Source organism: Somniosus microcephalus, chromosome 9 (assembly GCF_052327205.1).
Source record: "Somniosus microcephalus isolate GS21.2 chromosome 9, FLI_Smic_1.0, whole genome shotgun sequence".
Lineage (NCBI taxonomy): Eukaryota > Metazoa > Chordata > Chondrichthyes > Squaliformes > Somniosidae > Somniosus > Somniosus microcephalus.
The window spans coordinates 53716398-53736995 of record NC_140995.1 but is presented as its reverse complement, the minus strand read 5'-3'; positions in this window follow the sequence as shown (position 1 = coordinate 53736995).

The following is a 20598-nucleotide window of genomic DNA, read 5'->3' as shown; positions in this document are numbered from 1 at the left end:
CTCGTTACTGTGCCTTTGCCTACTCTAGTGCTCCTATGAAGTGTTGGTCCAGTGGCTGTAGCAGGGATGGTGGAAGGCTGCTGAGTGTCCACGTGGGAGACTTCAGATGGCCTTGCAGGACGCCCTCGACCAGCTCTGGGCCTGGAAGGCCTGGCTGTAAACTACACCACCTCAGCATGGGTGGCAGCATTCTGGGCTGGCTGGATGGCAGGCAGCGACAAGGGTAATGGCAGAGTGGCAGCGGTGGGAGCAGGAATTCTGTCATCCTGAGAGAGCACATCAGCTTCCTGCTCCACTGACCTGCTGCCACTCCCCCGGGGCAGCACCTCAGCATCCCTAGCAATCTATTGGAGCACAGATTACTGGCCTGCTGCGATACCGTGAAAGCCCCGGTTGACAGTGGTAGACCCAGCCACGATGGCAGTAGTCAGAGCTTGCGTGGCATCAAACTGAGACTGCATGAGAGCAGCCTGAGATTGGATGCCACCAAGCATAGACTGCATTACAGCACTAAGACGTTGCATCGCTTCCACCTGTGCCACAATGGAAGTTGTCAGATCGCCCATCACATGCGGCATCAGGTCTGGGTCGCCACCTTAGCAGATTGGAAATGATGGGCTCCATGGTGTGCGCAGAGCTTTGTGCAATGTTGGAGGTGGGATCCTCCACGCTCCTCACCATTGCCAACAGGCTCTCGGGCACCCTTGCCATTGCACCCATTATCTCTGTGTGCATGCCCATCACTCTTCTTCTAAAGGCCTCCCTATCGAGGTCCTCATCTGAGTCCTGTGCAGCAGAACTTGTGCGCAAACTCTCCCTCCAAGGAGCTGGCCCCCAAGCTATCCTTTCCCGCTGGCCTGGCTGCAGCCCACTCGTCATCGGTGACTCACCCTGTGCAGATCCCGCTACTATACTAGGCTCTAAAGAACACACAGTGCCAGTACCTGAGCTGGTGCCTGCAGGTGAGACATGCAGTGACATGTGTTCTTCCTCCTCCTCTTCTCCCGCCTCGCTCTTTACAGTGCCCTCAGGGACAGGCTGTTCAGGGGCTTGCTCATTATCTGAAAGCATAAAGGCACAAGAGTCGGGTTAAGGTGAGGGGAGGGGGGCAGGAAGGGAGAAATGCAGGCATACAGCATGATTAGCTGGAAAGTGTGAAATGCTTGTGGGGTGAGGGGGAAGTGGGATGTGAGAAGATGAACATACCATTGTTTTCCCCAAGGAGGTCATCGTCGCCGGTGGCCACTGCGTCCACCACCTGGTGCCCAATAATCTGTAGCACTCTATTCTCCAGCGCAGACAGTGGTTGGGTGTCGGCTTGACCCCCACCTGTGTGCTCCTGCTCCCTCCTGTTGTGAGCCACCTTGGCCTGCAAGAGAAAGGAAAGTGTGTGAGTGAGTGTGGAGCAATGTGTTTGGGTGATGTGCCTGTCATAGTTGAATAGTTGTCATTTTGTGCAAGGTGCGAGGTGTGGGTGTGAGTTTTGGTAGGTAGAGATTGTTGGAGGGTGAGTGCACGGGGTGTGGTGCTTTGGGCAGTGTGCGAAGATTGTGGTACAGATGGTGGTATGTAGCATTTGTTGAAGCATTCACTCACCCTGACCACCTGAGTGAGGTTGTTAAATTTCTTCCTGCGCTGTTTGTGGGTCCTGGGGACTACAGTGCTGCCCGAGACGTGCTGCGTTACCTTCCTCCAAATGGTTCGGAAGGCTTGCAGCGAGGGCCTCCTGCCACTTGCCGGGTAGAGCACCGCCATCAGTCTCTCCACAGTGAACACCAAAGCCTCCAATGCTTGATCGCGGAATCTACGGGCTCTCTCCCTGGGGCGTGAATCTGCCACGAGTACAGCTGCTTCAGTCCTCTGGCTCCTTCTCCTTGCCCTGCTTCTGCTTGCTGAGGCAGCTGCACAGCCAGCAATGCTGAGAATGAGGTTCTGCAGCATCAATGAACCTCCCCTTTAAGTACTGAAAAATGCCTGTGGCAATGATGAGTTGCGATTAGACTGCACCCGATATTGGTCCACCCTTTGAGTGTAATGCCAATGAGCTTGAGTTTTAAGACTTGAATTAGGACTCCAATCATTTCTTTGAGCAGTGAGCACGAATCTTGCATGCAGTGTAAAGCATTAGCGCCTGGCGCTAATTCTCCCACTTTTCTACTGATACCGCCCATTCCTTGGCTATAATGAATTTCTAGCCCAGAGAGTTCGGTGTGGGGTGGGGTGGGTGGGGGGTTGCGGGGGAGGTGTTGAGAGGGAGTGGTAGGAGGTTAAAAAAGAGGGAGGGGCAAAGCCATAAGGGATTTAAACACACAAAATCTAACAGCAGAAAGGTCTGATGAGGTGAATTTCGTTCAATTTTGCCACACATCCTCAGCGAGAGCCCTCCAAGGATTAAGGAAATACCCGAGAGTGAGCAGGCGCTGTCAATCACTGCATCATCAAATGTGGCTCCAGCTATTGCAGGGACATTGCATAACCCCTCACCCGGTGATTCAAGGGCACAATCATCCCACCAGGGCTGCATCACCCGACAGCAGACACCTCACCACAAGTTGTTGCTCCCATGCAGGGACCACACAAACACAGGTTAAGAAGTAGGAGAAGCAGACATAAAAATACATAGAAGTTACAACATTCAAACAAGCCATTCGGCCCAACAATCCCATGTGAATGTTCACCATCCACACGAGCAAACTGTCCTAATCACATCGACCATTCTGTTCCCATATCCTTTCCCTTCATTTACCTATCCAATCTAATCTTGAATGTTAATATAGTTTCTGTCTGAGTCCTGGAAGGGAATTCCACAGCCTCATAGCTCTCTGTATAAAGAAGTTTATCTGGATCTCTGTTCTAGATCTCTTACATGTAATCATGTATCTGTGGCTCCTTGGTTCTAGATTCCACAACTACTGCTTCTACAATCTGCTACTACTAACCCTGTCCCATCCTTTCATACTTTTAAACACTTCTATCATATCGCCCTGTAATATACATTATTTTAACAAAACAAAGGCCAAACTTTTCAAGTTTTACTTTGTATTTGTATTTCCTCATACCAAGCAACATCCTAGTGAATCTGCATTGTAACTTCGCTAAAGCCTCAATGTTCTTCCTGCAGTGTGGAGCCCAATACTGCACATTGTGCTCTAACTGAGGTCTTATTGAAGTTTTGTATAGGCTCATCATTACCTTGTGGCTTTTATATTCTATGGGCTAGAAATCCAACTCCTTACCGACATTCCATAGCGCCATGAAATGGTGATAAAATGGTGGCTGCCGCTCTTTACCAGCTAGTGACAGGTCCTGCGGCGGCCGCCATATTGCTCTCCTCCTTTGCGTTGCCAGTAACTGGCAGCACCCTGGAAAAAATGGTGGCGTAGTGTCATCAATCGGCGTGCAATGCCGGCTTGTCACCAACGTGAACTTCGACCCTAGCATGCAAACAGGCTGACAGTGACGATATCTGCAGCTCTTAAAGGGACACACACATCATTCAGGTACATTTGAATTTAAGGATTTGGACTGTGTTGTTTTGATTTTATTGAAGCGGTGGCTTGCTGCATTAGATGTGAAAAGTTTTTTAAATGTGTAGGGAGTGCTGCTGGATGCTTGCAAGGGCTCGGATGGTAAATGAAGGACTTTGAGAAGGCAGAACATGTTACGAATACTCAGCAGGTCACGCAACATCCATGGAGAGAAAAATAGAGTTCACGTCTCAGGTCAACATGCTGCCTGACCAACTGAGTATTTCCAACATTTCATGCGGTCATTTCACATTTACAGCTTCACATTTACAGAGGGAAAAGTAAGACGCAAAAGAAGAAGACGCAGAATTTACTTTCCATTAAAATGGGCGGTGTGTAAAACAAGCCGCTGATCTGATTGCGTCAGTTTCCCACCGGGAAAGTTAAGTTAAAATTACCACTCTAGAATTTCATTAGCTTCTTTTTTACTGCCTTATCAACCTGAGATGCTGTATTTAATGTCCTGTAAAGCTGTACCCCAAATCCCTCTGCTTATCTACCGGACTGAGCCTATTTCCATTCAGAATATAATTACTGCTGTCTTTTAAAAAACAAAATGGATCACCTCACACTTACCAATATTGAATTCCATTTGCCACTTCTTAGCCCATTCTCCATCTTACCAATATTAATTTGCAGCTTCCTTTGGTCTTCTAAAGAATTAACTATACAGGTACCTCCTATTTTGGTATCATCTGCAAATTCCAACACCTTTCCCTCTCGGCCTATATCCAAGTCATTGTTATACACAGGGCCGCTAAAGGGGAGAAGAAGCATGGGGTTTATACAATATTAACAGTGTATTCACAGTGTATTCACAGTGTATGTATATTCACAAAATAAATGTAGACTTTTTTATTTCTGTTTCGTTGGGTAGGACCATAGAAAGGCAATAAATGGGAGAAAGACGGCCGTTCAAATTGTGGGAGTTTGTTGGAAAAACGAAGTTGGTGAATGACAGGAGGGGCTGGATTCACCTTCACAGTCGAGTGGGATAATGCCAGAAAATTGAGAAAAATATGGGCGTTGAGGCTCACAACAGCTCACCATCTGAACTATATTTCCTGCCGGATCACCACTGGCATTGCCTTCCCTACCTTTCACATGTAAATTGTAGTGGGGAATGGGCAGCGGGGAAGGGGACAGTGTCGCTGGCAGATTTCCCTCCCATCCACCATTGTTACTGCCACTTCCTGAGACCGCCATTGGGAGGTGAAGGTGGTCCCCAGGAAGCAACAGTAACGACCATGAGGTGTCCCTATGAAGGGGGAGGGACTTGTAGTGGCCTCCTCTCCCTCCCCTCTGCCCACAACACTTGCCTGCTGAAGGCCCTGGTCTCAGCTAAAGATCTTCAGTAGCACATGGATTCTGATCTTCGAGGCGCTTCTGCAAACCCTGCTGCAGCACCTTTGAGATTCTCCTCTTCCTGGTGTAGTGACCTTTACACCTGCAGGAAGAGTAGGACCGAAGATAGATCTTCTGTGACATACCCTAGAAGGAGTGCAATGGGTTGCAAACACAAGTTCTTGGGTATTGACACTGTGGCCTAGAAATTGGGTGCAAAGCCAGCAGCAAAGGCGAACCATTGCACCGAAACTGATGAGCAAGAGGACCATATGAAATTGGTCCTCTTGGGTCATCCGGCCACTCTCACGATCATCACAATTAGCATGGAAAGCAAATTAGGATCACGGAACGTAGAGTTCGAGATTTGGGTGCTCTACTGCAATTTGTGTCCATTTTAGATCTGTCATCCATTTCTAGTCCCAAAATTGCTCCTCAATCAATAACCTATTAATGCTATACTGGTAGTTATAATTTCTTTCATTCTCCTCATCTGGCTCGTATGATTAATCAGCCTTTAATTCAAATGCATTCCATTGGCAGTCCAGTTCCTTATCTCTTGCGGTTATTTTTTTTTGATAAGTTATTTACTTTTTATTATTGTTGAATTGCTTAACGTGATAAGTTATAACTTATCATATCAGGAAATAAATATACAAAATTAATCATTATGCCGGCTGTATGCCAGTGGAAGTCATAAAGTTTCAAAGCATTAATTACTATTATTTTGTATATGTGAAAGAGTATATTAAATTGCAATGTCTCATATCCAAGACTATAACATATGCTACAGCTGATGTGGAATGATTTTGTTCCAACAGTTTTAGTTCATTTAAAAAAGTCAGCATAAACTTTATTGCTTGATGCTATACTTCTTTAAGATAGCCAAATATTAACCAGATTATTTTCTGAACGCATGTACTGAAAACTAAGCAGTGTTTGGATTCTATTTTAGATACTACTTCAATGCCTTGCATCTAATCAATTATATTGAACAAAGTTGAAAGAAAACCGACAGTTTACTTATTAAAGATAAAAATGGTATTTCCCAAGTGTTGAATTTGTTTCAAGAGTGTTATGTTGGCATTTTCTGATGGATAGCTTTTAGAGTTTCTTTGTTTACCATGTTTAGCCAGAAAGACTTTAAAAGCATTCACTCCCAAAAACTGACGCACTGGTGACACATGTTGAGTCCACTCACTAAAAAATAGGTCAAAGTTACTCGTGACCTTTTACTGCAGGGTTACTTTATCCTTATTTTGAGAAAAGATGCAATACATTTAATAAGCCATTTTTTAATTGTTGGCCACCTTTTAAATGATGTACTAATATTGGCCAATGCAAACTTGTCTCATTTGCAGTCACGTACTATATGTAATATTGTGAATTAATCTTAATTGGGAAGCCAGCCTATTTTTACCACTGTTGAAACAGAAAGAGATGTGTCCCAAATGAATTATATAATTGCACACTATCGCCAGTAGCTCTGAAATCCTTGGTTTGCAAATATTTAGTAACTGCTTGCCACTTAACCAATCAACTAACTTCAGCTTCCTGGGTTATGGAGAAGGAGGAAATAAGATCAGGGTAATAGGTCTCAACATAAATGCTGGAATTGTAAGTTAAGGTAGAGTAGCTGATTTAAGATCTTTCTCAGCTGCTATACTCCCAGCACAAGGTCAAGAGTTTGAATATTTCTTCTGATTGATGGCAATTACGCTTCTATTTACCCTATTTTTTAAAACTTGTGTTGATCAGTGATTGTGGGACAAAAGTCCTGAAGAATGGTCTTCCTCTTTGGACTTGATAACATCAAGCACTTTCAGCTCATGTATATGTTGTAACTTGGTTGTAGTATACATTTGGTACTAGGCTGGAAAACAGTTTCAAATATTGAATATAACTAACTTAGCACATACCCAAAGTGCTCAAGGTCAAAGTAATAAAACCACAATGATCTGGTTCTGGTTTGATTCTTGGTGCGACTGCGCAGGTCCTGAATGCCTGTTAGCAATGGTCTGGCAACTTATAATTCAAGCGACAGCTCATGGGATGGGAGAAGACAGCAAAAGCTCATTAGTTGCAGGGTCAGGGAAGCTGAGGAGCTATAAATCATGTCAAGGAACATTCCAATTAAGATTGGGGGCCCTAAGTGATTGGTGCTGAACATAAGATGAACTGTATGTGTGGGATAGTGTTCAATGGTATTGTTGCGATTGATAGCGCCCACTGTGCTTGGCAGTATAACTAACGGCCTGTAAAAAATCTATGCAATTACCTGGTGGTCCGGGAGATATGGAGGCTTGCGATCACGGGCCTTTCCGGGTCGCGTGGGCAGAGGTCCCAGTATCCCAGATGCACATGCGGTTTGCAAGTGCCCCTGAGATCACGTGGGCCAGCCCAACCATTATAAGAAGGGAATCCCCATTCATACTTATGGGAGTTCCGTACGTATGAATGGGGATCACGTAAAAAATACACGAACACATGAAATAATTTTTTTTAATTACATATTTAAAATGAATGAAAATGCCATTTAATTAAATACTTTACACGAAAATGTAATTTTTTGAAAAGTGTTTTATTGGCCCAGAAATTCGGATCAGAGCCTTCCCGCGGGTGCAAGCCTCCGACCTGCACTTATCTTGCGCGCCGGTCCTTGTGCTGTGGGCCCACGTGGTATTCCGATCCTGGGTCTCCTCCAACTGCCGGCGCGCAGTGCTTGCGTATCCCGGGGCGCAGTTAGTTCGAAGCGTCCCCTGGGATCATGTGGGCCATGGAGAGCCAATGGTAGCAGGGAATGTTTCATTCATAAGTTTGACAGGAAGAGCTGTCAAACCTATAAATACTATAAGCCCCAAAACAACTAAAACTTCAAATAAATTTGAAAAAAAAAATCACATTTTTAAAATAACTATAAATTACATGAAATAACTATTTTCGGGTTGGAGGCTTCCGGCGAGTGCAAGCCTCCGACCTGTACTTACCTAGCGTGCTGGCTGTTGAGCTGTGGGCCTGCATGGTATTCCGATCCTAGGCCTGCTCCAGCTGCTGGCGCGCAGTGCTTGCATATCCCAGGGGCACAGTTAGTTCGATGCGTCCCCTGGGATCATGTGGGCCATGGAGAGCCAATGGTAGCAGGGAATGCCCATTCATAAAATTGACAGGAAGAGCTATAAATACTATAAGCCCCAAAACATCACTAAAACTTCAAATAAATTCTTAAAAAATCACATTTTTAAAATAACTATAAATTACATAAAATAACTATTTTAAACAATAATTTAAATTTTTGAAAAAATTAATTACATTTTCGAACTGGGCTAAAAATAAACTTCCCTTTCTTTATAGTATTTAAAAATAATAAATCTGTGGAAAAAATGTTTTAATTTTAATTAATTCACCACTTACCTTGTTAAAAGCAGGCCTTGCGCCTGCTTTTTACATGTAAGAAGTCACACAACACCAGGTTATAGTCCAACAGCTTTATTTGAAATCACAAGCTTTCGGAGCGCTGCTCCTTCTTCAGGTGAAGAAGGAGCAGCGCTCCGAAAGCTTGTGATTTCAAATAAAGCTGTTGGACTATAACCTGGTGTTGTGTGACTTCTTACATTTGTCCACCCCAGTCCAACTCCGGCATCTCCACACCATGCTTTTTACATGTGTAACTCCTGGAGACTTACCCTCCCGGAGAACCCTGCAAAAAAAATGTAAGTTTGATGCGCACGTGCTGCCTCTCCGGCACACGCGTTCGACCTCTGAACCCCTTCCTTTAAGGGAACGGAAGTTCCGGTTTCCCGCGCATGTGCAGTGCATGCACGAAACTGGCACTTCCTTTGGGCCTACGCGTGAGTACCCAACGCGTACTCACGTGTGGGGACCCGAATTTCTGGGCAAACGGGGCTAAAAATAAACATAACTTATTGGACAGGGTTTTTAATTTATAAATGATACATAAAATTTTATTTTTCCTTTTTTTTAAAACTCTTATACCAGGTGTAAGAACTTCACGGGCATTCAGCGGGCGGAAGTGGGGCAAATAGCGCAACTCTGCATCCACAGAGGTCCTTCTCCCGGGGATGCGGAGGATCTGTCAAGAAGATTCTTTACAGATCGCAAGTTCTGGGTTTTAGCGCATGCGCTTCAGATGCTTAAACCCGGAACTTGCCCGGCTCCTACAGGTGTGTACACACCTTGTACGTACCCGTAGGGGTCGCAAAATATAGCCCATTAAACGTGAATTACAGGAATTGACGTGCTGATTTGGAAGGAAAATTCACAACCTGACTAATTCTGGAAATATAACCCATCTTTGAAATCCTGTTGAGTTGCAATCACATACCTTAGCCCCAATGCCAGAAGTGATTGCCTTACTGCAGCAGTATATTTTCATTTTCCCTTCAGAGATTCTTAAACGAGTCCCAATTGGTGCTGAATTAAAAGGCATTTTTATTTGGTGAACTCGCTTGTGCTGTAAGTTGGATTGAGGCTGCTCACATTTATTTAATTCATGAACCCAAACTTCTATGAGACAGAAAGAGAAAGGAAACTTTTATGGCAGATATCTGCGTTGGACCAAAACCCCGGGTCCGAGAAGTGAAAGAACAGTATTCTAAATCAGGGGTTCTCAACCCTTTTGCTCCTGAGGCACCCCTCCCATGCTATAAAAATTCCACGGGCTCTCTGTAACACAACACAACTATTTTTTAAGAGTGGCTCCTACCACACAGTAAAAACCAGCAGCAAATTTGCTCACAGCAATATCACGCAGCAGAAAATCAGATGGATCATCATATACGATGTGCACCTAAGCTCCAGACTCACTTCACAATGCAAAATGGTGTATTGTGTATATATATATACTAGCTGGAGCGCCCGGCAGTGCCGAGGGTTTTTTGAGGGCATGTTGTTATGAAAAAAGTAGAAATCATTTTTATATATATAAATGAGTTTGTCTGTCTGTCTGTCTGTGTGGGAAGGAGAGAGAGAAAGGGAAAGAGAGAGAAAAAGACTGGGGGGGGGGTGGGGAGAGAGGCCCGGGGATCGAGAGAGAGACTGGGGGGAGAAGAGAGAGACGGGGGGGAGAGAGAGACTGGGGGGGAGAGAGCGACTTGGGGGGGTGAGAGCGACTGGGGGGAAGAGAGAGAGAGACTGGGGGGAAGAGAGAGAGAGACTGGGGGTAGAGAGAGAGAGACTGGGGGTAGAGAGAGAGACTGGGGGGGAGAGAGGGAGAGACTGGGGGGAAGAGAGAGAGAGAGAGATTGGGGGGGAGAGAGAGAGAGACTGCGGGGGAGAGAGAGAGAGACTGGGGGAGAGAGAGAGAGAGACTGGGGGAGAGAGAGCGAGAGAGAGACTGGGAGGGAGAGAGAGAGAGACTGGGGGGGAGAGAGAGAGACTGGGGGGGAGAGAGAGAGAGACTGCGGGGGAGAGAGAGAGAGACTGGGGGAGAGAGAGAGAGAGACTGGGGGTAGAGAGAGAGACTGGGGGGGAGAGAGGGAGAGACTGGGGGGAAGAGAGAGAGAGATTGGGGGGGGAGAGAGAGAGAGACTGCGGGGGAGAGAGAGAGAGACTGGGGGAGAGAGAGAGAGAGACTGGGGGAGAGAGAGCGAGAGAGAGACTGGGAGAGAGAGAGAGAGAGACTGGGGGGGAGAGAGAGAGACTGGGGGGAGAGAGAGAGACTGGGGGGAGAGAGAGAGAGAGACTGGGGGGAGAGAGAGAAAGACTGGGGGGAGAGAGAGAGAGAGACACTGGGGGGGAGAGAGAGAGAGAGACACTGGGGGGGGAGAGGGAGAGACTGGGGGGAAGAGAGAGAGAGAGACTGGGGGGAAGAGAGAGAGAGAGAGACTGGGGGGAAGAGAGAGAGAGACGGGGGAGAGAGAGAGAGACGGAGGAGTGAGAGAGAGAGAGACTGGGGGGAAGAGAGAGAGAGAGAGACTGGGGGGAAGAGAGAGAGAGAGAGACTGGGGGGAGAAGAGAGAGACGGGGGGGGAAGAGAGATTGAGTGAGAGAGAGACTGGGGGGAGAAGAGAGAGACGGGGGGGGAAGAGCGAGAGAGAGACTGCTGGATTTAGTTCGGGATTAGCCTGGAGAGAGAGGGGGGGAAGGAGCGTCTCAGGCCTGGCCTGATGGACCCCTGCAAAGGAAGGAAGGAAGAAGGCGAGCTCTCCCTCCCTTTCCCACCCCCTCACTCTTTCCCTCCATCACCCTCTCTCTCTCCCTCCCCCTCTCTCTCCCTGCCCCTCTCTCTCTCCCCTCTCTCTCTCTCCCTGCCCCGTCTCTCCCCCCTTCCTGCTCCCTCCCCGCTCTCTCTCTCTCCCCCTCTCCTCTCCCTTGCCTCTCTCACTCCCTCCCCCTCTCTCTCTCCCTCCCCGTGCCTCTCCCTGCTTTCCTCTCTGTCCCTCCCTCCCCTCTCCCTCCCTAACCCTCTCTCCCTCCCTCCCTCCCACTCCTCCTCCCGCCCCCTGTCTCTCCCTGCTTTCCTCTCTGTCCCCTCCCTCCCCTCTCCCTCCCTCCCCCTCTCTCTCTCCCCTCCCCCCATCTCTCCCTGCTTCCCTCTCCTGTCCCTCCCTTCCCTCTCCCTCTCTCCCCCCTCCCTCCCTAGTGCCTCAGGACCGGACGCTGAGCCGAGGGGGGGAAAGGCCGAATCCCCCGACCCGCGGGCGCAAACGAAGCCAAGCCCCGGGACCAGGCCAAGGGGGGGGAAAGCCCGAGTCCCCAGCTGCAAACGGAGCCGAGGCCCGGGGACCGGGCCGAGGGGGGGGAAAGGGCCGAGTCCCTGGCCCGCGGGCGCAAACGGAGCCAAGCCCCGGGAACGGGCCGAGGCAGGGAAAGCCCGAGTCCCCGGCTGCAAACGGAGCCGAGGCCCGGGACCGGGCCGAGGGGGGGAAAGCCCGAGTCCCCGGCCGCAAATGGAGCCGAGGACCGGGCCGAGGGGGGGAAAGCCCAAGTCCCCAGCTGGGGCCTCCAGCTCAACAAGGTGGGGAGACCTTCCCTGGAAGACAACTGAGTTCCTTCATACTTGAAATGGATCACTTCATTTCTAACTGTTCCTAAATACTATTTAAAAGTGAATTAATTTGTTATTTTCCTTAGTTCCCTGTATTAAAGTTCAGGTTATTAAGCAAAAATGTGAATAAAAGTAAAAGCTGAGGTAAAGATGGCCGAATTAACGGCAGTTTGAAAGATTAGGCCCCGCCCACACACGCCATGAAACGCCCCCCGTGACACAGCGCGCTACCCCCGTAGGATTGGTCAACCTTCACGTCATGCAATGCTAATGAGCGGATTTCCCCCGTATGATTGGCCAACCGCTAATGAGCGGAATTTTGAACATTTTTTGTCTACTGTCTGAACAATTTTTTTCTGACCAAAAAGTAAATACGCCTAGGACACCCTCCTAATCATAACCTTTCTTTTGATACAGCATATGTGTAGGTATGGCTCTATAACTTTTGAGTGATGCCCAGACAGACAGACAGACAGACAGACACCACTATCCTTTTATATATATATACTAGCTGGAGTGCCCGGCGGTGCCGAGGCTTTTTCGAGGGGCATGTTGTTGTTGGAAGAGACAGAAGAGAGCGACTGGGGGGAAGAGAGAAAGAGAGTGACTGGGGGGAAGAGAGAGAGCGACTGGGGGGAAGAGAGAGAGCGACGGGGGGAAGAGAGAAGAGCGACTGGGGGGGAAGAGAGAGAGTGACTCGGGGGAAGAGAGAGAGCGACTGGGTGGAAGAGGGGGAGAGGGGGAGGGGGAGCGGGGGGGAGAGGAGGGGAGGGGGAGCGGGGGAGGGAGGGGAGGGGGGGAAAGGGGGAGGGTGTTAGATCCGTGTGTTAATGGAGACACGGAATGCAGGAGTTGATTTAACAAGTGTTTACTGAACAAAAGTCTGGAGGTGAACTAACTACACAAGACACTACACAGGCTTATATACCCGAGTCTTAAGGTACATACACTACAATTCCTCCCCTTTTAGATAAATAGTACATAACATTTTAAGTAATCATTAAATAACATTTTTACAAGAACAATAATATACACATTTGCTGAAGTTAATCAATTACAAATTCAGTCTCTCTGGAGGCTTCCTGACTCGGTCCGGATAACGCCTCGGTGGTGTAGTAGGTTTCGGTGGTGTAGTAGGTTCTTTTGGCAAGGTCGATTCGGCTTCAATGCCAGTGTCGGGTTCATCTGGTTCCAGTATCGCCGGATCGGAGGTAGATACTATGGGTATCTCTGCTTCATCACTAGGCGTATAGAGTTGTGGTGTAGGTTGTCCTTTTTCGGATGACTCTATGATCTGGTCAGCATGGCACCTTATTATGCTTTCTCCAATGTCCACGGTATACATCAGCGGTCCTAGTCGTGTGCAAATAGTTCCAGGCTGCCATTTATCGGTACGGTAGTCCGGGCCAAAACTGGTTGACCTATCTGGAAGGTTCTAGTTGGCCTTTCATTCATGCTTTGAAATTGTCGGTTCTCTACGTCCCTTCTGACGTTTGGCTTGACCAAATCCAGCCGGCATCTTAGTCTTCTATTGAAAAACATCATGGCGGGGGTTTGGTTTGTAACCACATGTGTTGCATTCCTGTACGCAAACAAGAAGTTATCTACCTTATGTTGTAGATTTATGTCTTCATTACCCATGGCCTTTATGGCCTTCTTGAAGGTCTGGACAAACCTTTCAGCCAATCAATTGGTGGCAGGATGGTATGGGACGGACGTGTAGTGCTTAACCCCATTGTTTTTTAAGAACTTCCTGAATTCTTCGGATACAAATTGCGGTCCATTATCAGAACAGATCTGTTCAGGCAGCCCATTCCTGGCGAATATGGTCCTTAATACTGTGATGGTTTTTTCCGTGGTGGTGGAGGACATCTTTACTACCTCCGGCCACTTGGAGTGTGCATCACCACGATTAAGAACATTGAGTCCATAAATGGACCAGCAAAGTCGATATGTACCCTTTGCCATGGAGATGAGGGCCACTCCCATGGATGTAGAGGGGCTTGTGGTGGGGCGTTTTGGACCTTCTGGCATCCTAGACAGCTCTTGGTCATTTCTTCGATGTCTCCATCGATACCTGGCCACCACACAAACGCTCTGGCTAAGTTCTTCATTTTCACTCCACCCAGATGCCCCTCGTGAAGCTCCTTTAGCACTCTATCCTTGAGTTTGGGTGAATCACCACTCTGGATCCACACATCAAGGTTCCTCGGCACACTGACAGCTGTTCTCTTCTTTGCGAGAATGCTGGCAACAGTGGTTCGCCATGTGCTGGCCATCCCTTCACCGTTAAATCGTAGACTCGTGAGAGAGTCGGGTCATTTCGCGTTTCCTTTTCAATGGTAGAATTTGTCACCGGTAGACATTCACTATGGTCGAGTGGAAAATCTCCACTGGGTCCACTGTAGGTGCCTCTTCCACCGTTGGCAACGTAGGCGCGATAACCCATCAGCATTCCCATGCTGTTTTGTTCCTTTGTATTCTATGTCATATTGGTGTGCCCCTAGGAAAAGGGACCACCTCTGTAGCCTTTGCGCTGTCATAATGGGAATGCGCTTTTTAGGGTTGAATATGGAGACGAGGGGTTGATGGTCAGTCAACAAGGTAAATTTTTGTCCGTGTAGGTAATGGTTGAATTTCTTCACCCCCACACCAGGCTGAGTGCCTCCCTGTCGATCTGGGCATAGATACGCTCAGCTGAGTTCAATGAGCGTGACGCAAAAGCTATCGGCCGCTCCGAGCCATCAGGGAATCTATGCGATAATACCGCTCCCACGCCGTAAGGGGATGCATCGCACGCCAGTCTGATTGGCAGTGATGGGTTGTAATGAGCCAACACTTCCCTGGACGTGATCAAGCTTTTGCATTTATGGAAGGCACGTTTACAGTCTTCGCTCCATTTCCAAACTACTCCCGTTTGTAGCAGTGCGTTAAGCGGGTGCAGAACCGTCGACAAGTTTGGTAAAAATTTATGATAGTAATTTACTAATCCAGGAATGACCTTAATTGTGAGACATTTTCAGGCGCTGGGGCCTTTACGACCGCTTCAATTTTTTCAGGTGACTTATGCAACCCTTCTTCGTTAATGACATGGCCACAGTATGATATTTGTTTCTGGAAAAATTCGCACTTGGGGCGATTGCTCGTAGGCCCCGTTCTCTCAGCCTCGTGAGCACCTGCTCCAAGTTGGCAAGGTGCTCGTTGTCGTTTTCTCCTGTTACAAGGATGTCGTCTAGGTAGCATTGAGTCCCCGGAATCCCTTTCAGGACTTGCTCCATAGCTCTTTGCCAGGTAGTCGGATGCGATGCCACTCCGAAAACCAGTCGATTGTACTGGTACAGGCCTTTGTGTGTGTTTATTGTGAGATACTTTTTAGAGGCCTCCTCAACCTCCATCTTTAGATATGCCTGTGCTAAATCAATTTTGGTGAAACGTTTCCCTCCGGATAGTGAGGCGAAAATATCTTCTATCCTCGGAAGAGGATACTGTACCGTGTGAAGAACCGGGTTTACAGTCACCTTGAAGTCCCCACAGATGCGAACTTTTCTCTGTTCTTCAGATTTATCATTATTCAACGTTTTCTTCATGACCGGGACGATGAGTGTTGCCCACTCGCTCCAATCTACCTTGGATAACACGCCTGCTTTTCCAAATTCTCCAGCTCTGCCTCGACAGCTGGACGAATTGCGTATGGCACCGGCCTTGCCTTAAAAAACTTGGGAATTGCCGCATCTTCCAGTTTTATTGAGGCGGTGGCGCCTTTCAGGGTTCCTAGTTACTGTTGAAACACTTCTTTGGCGTTAGCCAAGATTTCTTTTAATCGTCCAGTATGACGTCATCATCGTTTTTTTTCTTACTGGTCACCATCAGTGCCTGAATGGAGTGCCAGTCTAAATGTATCTTTCTGATCCATTCACGTCCCAACAACGGTGGACCACCATCTTGCAGAATGTATAAATACAACTTCTGTATTTCCTTGCTGTTGTATACAACAGGCACCCTTATTTTCCCTCTGGGTATACTTTCTGCCCCGTATATGTCTTCAAGATAATGGATAAATAGCCGCTCGTAATCCCGCCGACTCATGACGGTCAGAGCTGATCCTGTATCTAGCTCCATTTTGACTGGGGACCCCGCTATTGTGAGGGTAACCCAAATGGTCTGGTAATCTTCTTTGGCAATTACATTATGTAATTTGAGACAGCTTAGTCTCTTGTTTCTGGAGTCGCTATCGCTCTTCTGGTCTTCGGAGCTACTGTCCGTCATCATTTGTACCTTTCTGTACTTTTCCTTATTGACCTTTTTACTGTCAGCGGATTTCTTTCCAGATCTGCATACACGTGCAATGTGTCCCATCTTTCCGCATTGCCTGCATGCTTTGTCCTTGAACCAGCAGTCCTTCTGGTCATGGGTGGATCTGCCGCAGCGATAACATTTCTCGAAACCCCGTGTCATTTCATGGGTGCTGAAGTCCTGTGGCTTTTGCTGTATCTCTGCAGCTCCTCTTGCTGCTGCTTCGTATGATACAGCCACACGGAAAGCCTTGTCCAGTGTCAAATCTTTCTCAGAAAGTAGTCTTTTCTGTGTTCCTTCGCTTAGGAGACCGCAGACGAATTTGTCTCGTAGAGAATCTGCCAGTCCTGCCCCGAATTGGCAGTGCTTTGACAGCTTTCGTAATTCGGTGAGGTAATCAGCGTTACTTTCATTCTTGTGCTGATTCCTCCTGAAGAATTTGAATCGTTCCGCTATCAGCAGCGGTGTTGGGTTTAAGTGCTCTTGTAAGGTGTCAACAACCTCCTTAAAATTCTTGTCCATCGGTTTGGCTGGAGTGATCAAGTTTCGTAACAGCCCGTATGTCCTTGCGCCCATCAGATTTAGAAGTACCGATGCCTTTTTATCATCCGTTACTTCATTCGCCTTGCAATATACCTCCACTCTTTCCACATATGTGGTCCAATCTTCCATATCACTATCGAAAGTAGTAATATTGCCAGTCTTCGGCATCTTGAAAATCTAAAATGGCGCTTCCCTTTTTTTTTTCCTCGGTCCCCGATGGATCAAAATGGCGCCTCCCGCACTTTTCTTTCTTCCCCGCCGAGTTGAGATGGCGCCTCCCGCGCTTTCCTGCCGCTGCCGCTGCTGCCAACGCTGTTCTCCGCAGTTCCCGTTGCGACCTGCAGTTTTTCGCAGTATTTCTATTTTTTTTTTATATATCGCTTCAATAATTTCTCCGTTACTTGGAGAACCATTCCCATCGTGGAGGGAAGAGAGAGAGGGAAGGAGAGAGAGAGAGGGAATGAGAGAGAGGGAAGGAGAGAGAGAGCGAGGGGGACGGAGAGAGAGAGAGGGAAGGAGAGAGGGAGAGGGAAGGAGAGAGAGAGAGAGGGGGAAGGAGAGAGAGATGGAAGGAAAGAGAGAGAGAATGAAGGAGAGAGAGAGAGAGAAGGAGAGAGAGGGAAGGAGAGAGAAAGAGAGGGAAGGAGAGAGACAGAGAGAGAGAGGGAAGGAGAGAGAGAGAGGAAGGAGAGAGAGAGAGAGATTGGGAGTGTGAGAGAGAGAGAGATTGGGAGTGTGAGAGAGAGAGAGATTGGGAGTGTGAGAGAGAGAGAGATTGGAGTGAGAGAGAGATTGGGAGTGTGAGAGAGAGAGATTGGGAGTGTGAGAGAGAGAGATTGGGAGTGAGAGAGAGAGAGATTGGGAGTGTGAGAGAGAGAGAGATTGGGAGTCTGAGAGAGAGAGAGATTGGGAATGTGTGAGAGAGAGAGAGAGACTGGGAGTGTGTGAGAAAGAGAGACTGGGAGTGTGAGAGAGAGAGAGACTGGGAGTGTGAGAGAGAGATTGGGAGTGTGAGAGAGAGAGAGATTGGGAGTGTGAGAGAGAGAGAGATTGGGATTGTGAGAGAGAGATTGGGAGTGTGAGAGAGAGAGAGATTGGGAGTGTGAGAGAGAGAGAGATTGGGAGTGTGAGAGAGAGAGAGAGATTGGGAGTGTGAGAGAGAGAGAGAGATTGGGAGTGAGAGAGAGAGATTGGGAGTGTGAGAGACAGATTGGAAGTGTGAGAGAGAGAGATTGGGAGTGTGAGAGAGAGAGATTGGGAGTGTGAGAGAGAGAGACTGGGAGTGTGAGTGGGAGACTGGGAGTGTTGTGAGAGAGAGACTGGGAGTGTGAGAGAGAGAGAGAGATTGGGAGTGTGAGAGAGAGAGATTGGCAGTGTGAGAGAGAGAGAGATTGGGAGTGTGAGAGAGAGAGAGACTGGGAGTGTGAGACAGAGAGAGAGAGATTGGGAGTGTGAGAGAGAGAGACTGGGAATGAGAGAGAGAGAGATTGGGAGTGTGAGAGAGAGAGACTGGGAGTGAGAGAGAGAGAGATTGGGAGTGTGAGAGAGAGAGAGAGAGATTGGGAGTGTGAGAGAGAGAGAGATTGGAGTGTGAGAGAGAGAGAGAGAGAGATTGGGAGTGTGAGAGGAGAGAGATTGGGAATTCTGCCGAAGCATCCTTCGCACCCAAAGAAAAACGCCAACAAATGCATGCAGAGCCGAACTAGGCAGATACCCACTGATAATAAACATCCAAAAACGAGCACTAAACTTCCTAAATCACCTCAAATCTAGCTCCCCAGACACCCTTCATTTCAAAGCCTTTCAGACCCAAGAGCTAAACCCAGAAAAGAGTCCCCTGAGTCAGCTGCTACTGAAACTAAGTACTCAGCCGGACCCTGACCAGCCCCAGACCAACACAGCCGTCCAAACACCAATCCGAGTGAACCAAATCATTAACAATGCAAAGAAACCTACCTGGAACATTGGAACAAAATAACCGAAAGCCAAAGCAGATTAGAATGTTACCGCGCCCTAAAAAGAGAATATAAACTGGCAGACTACCTCACGACCATCAGAGACACAAAACAGAGACAGACCCTCACCAGGTACAGACTAAGCGACCACCAACTGGAAATTGAAAAAGACAGATACAAGAAATCCTGGCAGCCTAGAGAGAATAGAATATGCGATCAATGTCTGGCCGGCGAGGTTGAAACAGAAATGCATTTCCTCCTAAAATGCGAAAAATTCAACACATCAAGAAACATATTATTCAACAAGCTAAGCCAAACAACCCCAGATTTCAAGGAATTGGATGACCTGTCAAAATTGAGATTAGTCCTGGGAGAAGGAGACAGACCATACCTTGGGGCCAAATATGTAACAACATGTCACAACCTGAGGACTGTTTAAAATTAAGACTGTTTAAAATTAATATTGAACGTACCAAATGAAGTAGAAAGACTGTTTAAAATTAATATTGTTTAAAAGTAATATTGTATGTACCCAACAAATGTCAAATCGATTGACACCTACAGAATGTTGGAAAACTGTACCTTTTTGCTATGTAAGCTTTGGCAATATGGTTCTCTGTAAACTTTCATGCCAATAAAGCATTTGAATTGAATGAATTGAATTGAATTGATTGGGAGTGTGAGAGAGAGAGACTGGGAGTGTGAGAGAGAGAGAGATTGGGAGCGTGAGAGAGAGAGATTGGGAGCGTGAGAGAGAGAGAGATTGGGGTGAGAGAGAGAGAGAGTTTGGGAGTGTGAGAGAGAGATTGGGAGTGTGAGAGAGAGATTGGGAGTGTGAGAGAGAGAGATTGGGAGTGTGAGAGAGAGAGATTGGGAGTGCGAGAGAGAGAGAGATTGGGAGTGTGAGTGAGAGAGATTGGGAGTGTGAGAGAGAGAGACTGGAGTGTGAGAGAGAGAGAGATTGGGAGTGTGAGAGAGAGAGATTGGGAGTGTGAGAGATAGAGATTGGGAGCGTGAGAGAGAGAGAGATTGGGAGTGAGAGAGAGAGAGTTTGGGAGTGTGAGGGAGAGATTGGGAGTGTGAGAGAGAGAGATTGGGAGTGTGAGAGAGAGAGAGAGATTGGGAGTGTGAGAGAGAGAGGGGGGGAAGAGAGAGCGGCGGGGGAAGAGAGAGCGACTGGGGGGGAAGAGAGAGCGACTGGGGGGGAAGAGAGAGCGACTGGGGAGGAAGAGAGAGCAACTGGGGGGGAAGAGAGTGCGACTGAGGGGGGAGAGAGAGAGACGGGGGGGAAGAGAGAGCGACTGGGGGGGAAGAGAGAGCGACTGGGGGGGAAGAGAGAGCGACTGGGGGGGAAGAGAGAGCGACTGGGGGGGAAGAGAGTGCGACTGAGGGGAGAGAGAGAGAGACGGGGGAAGAGAGAGCGACTGGGTGGGAAGAGAGAGCGACTGGGGGGAAGAGAGAGCGAGCGGGGGCGAAGAGAGAGAGCGACTGGGGGGGAAGAGAGAGTGCGACTGGGGGGGGAAGAGAGAGCGACTGGGGGGGAGAGAGAGCGACTGGCGGGGAGGAGAGAGAGCGACGGGGGGGAAGAGAGAGAGCGACTGGGGGGGAAGAGAGAGAGCGACTGGGGGGGAGAGAGAGCGACTGGGGGGGCAGAGAGAGCAACTGGGGAGAGAGAGAGCGACTGGGGGAGAGAGAGACTGGGGGGGAGAGAGAGAGACTGGGGGGAGAGAGAGAGACTGTGGGGGAGAGAGAGAGAGACTGGGAGAGAGAGAGAGTGCGACTGAGGGGGGAGAGAGAGAGACGGGGGGGAAGAGAGAGCGACTGGGGGGGAAGAGAGTGCGACTGAGATGGAGAGAGAGAGACGGGGGAAGAGAGAGCGACTGGGGGGAAGATGAGAGGGCGACTGGGGGGGAAGAGAGAGCGACTGGGG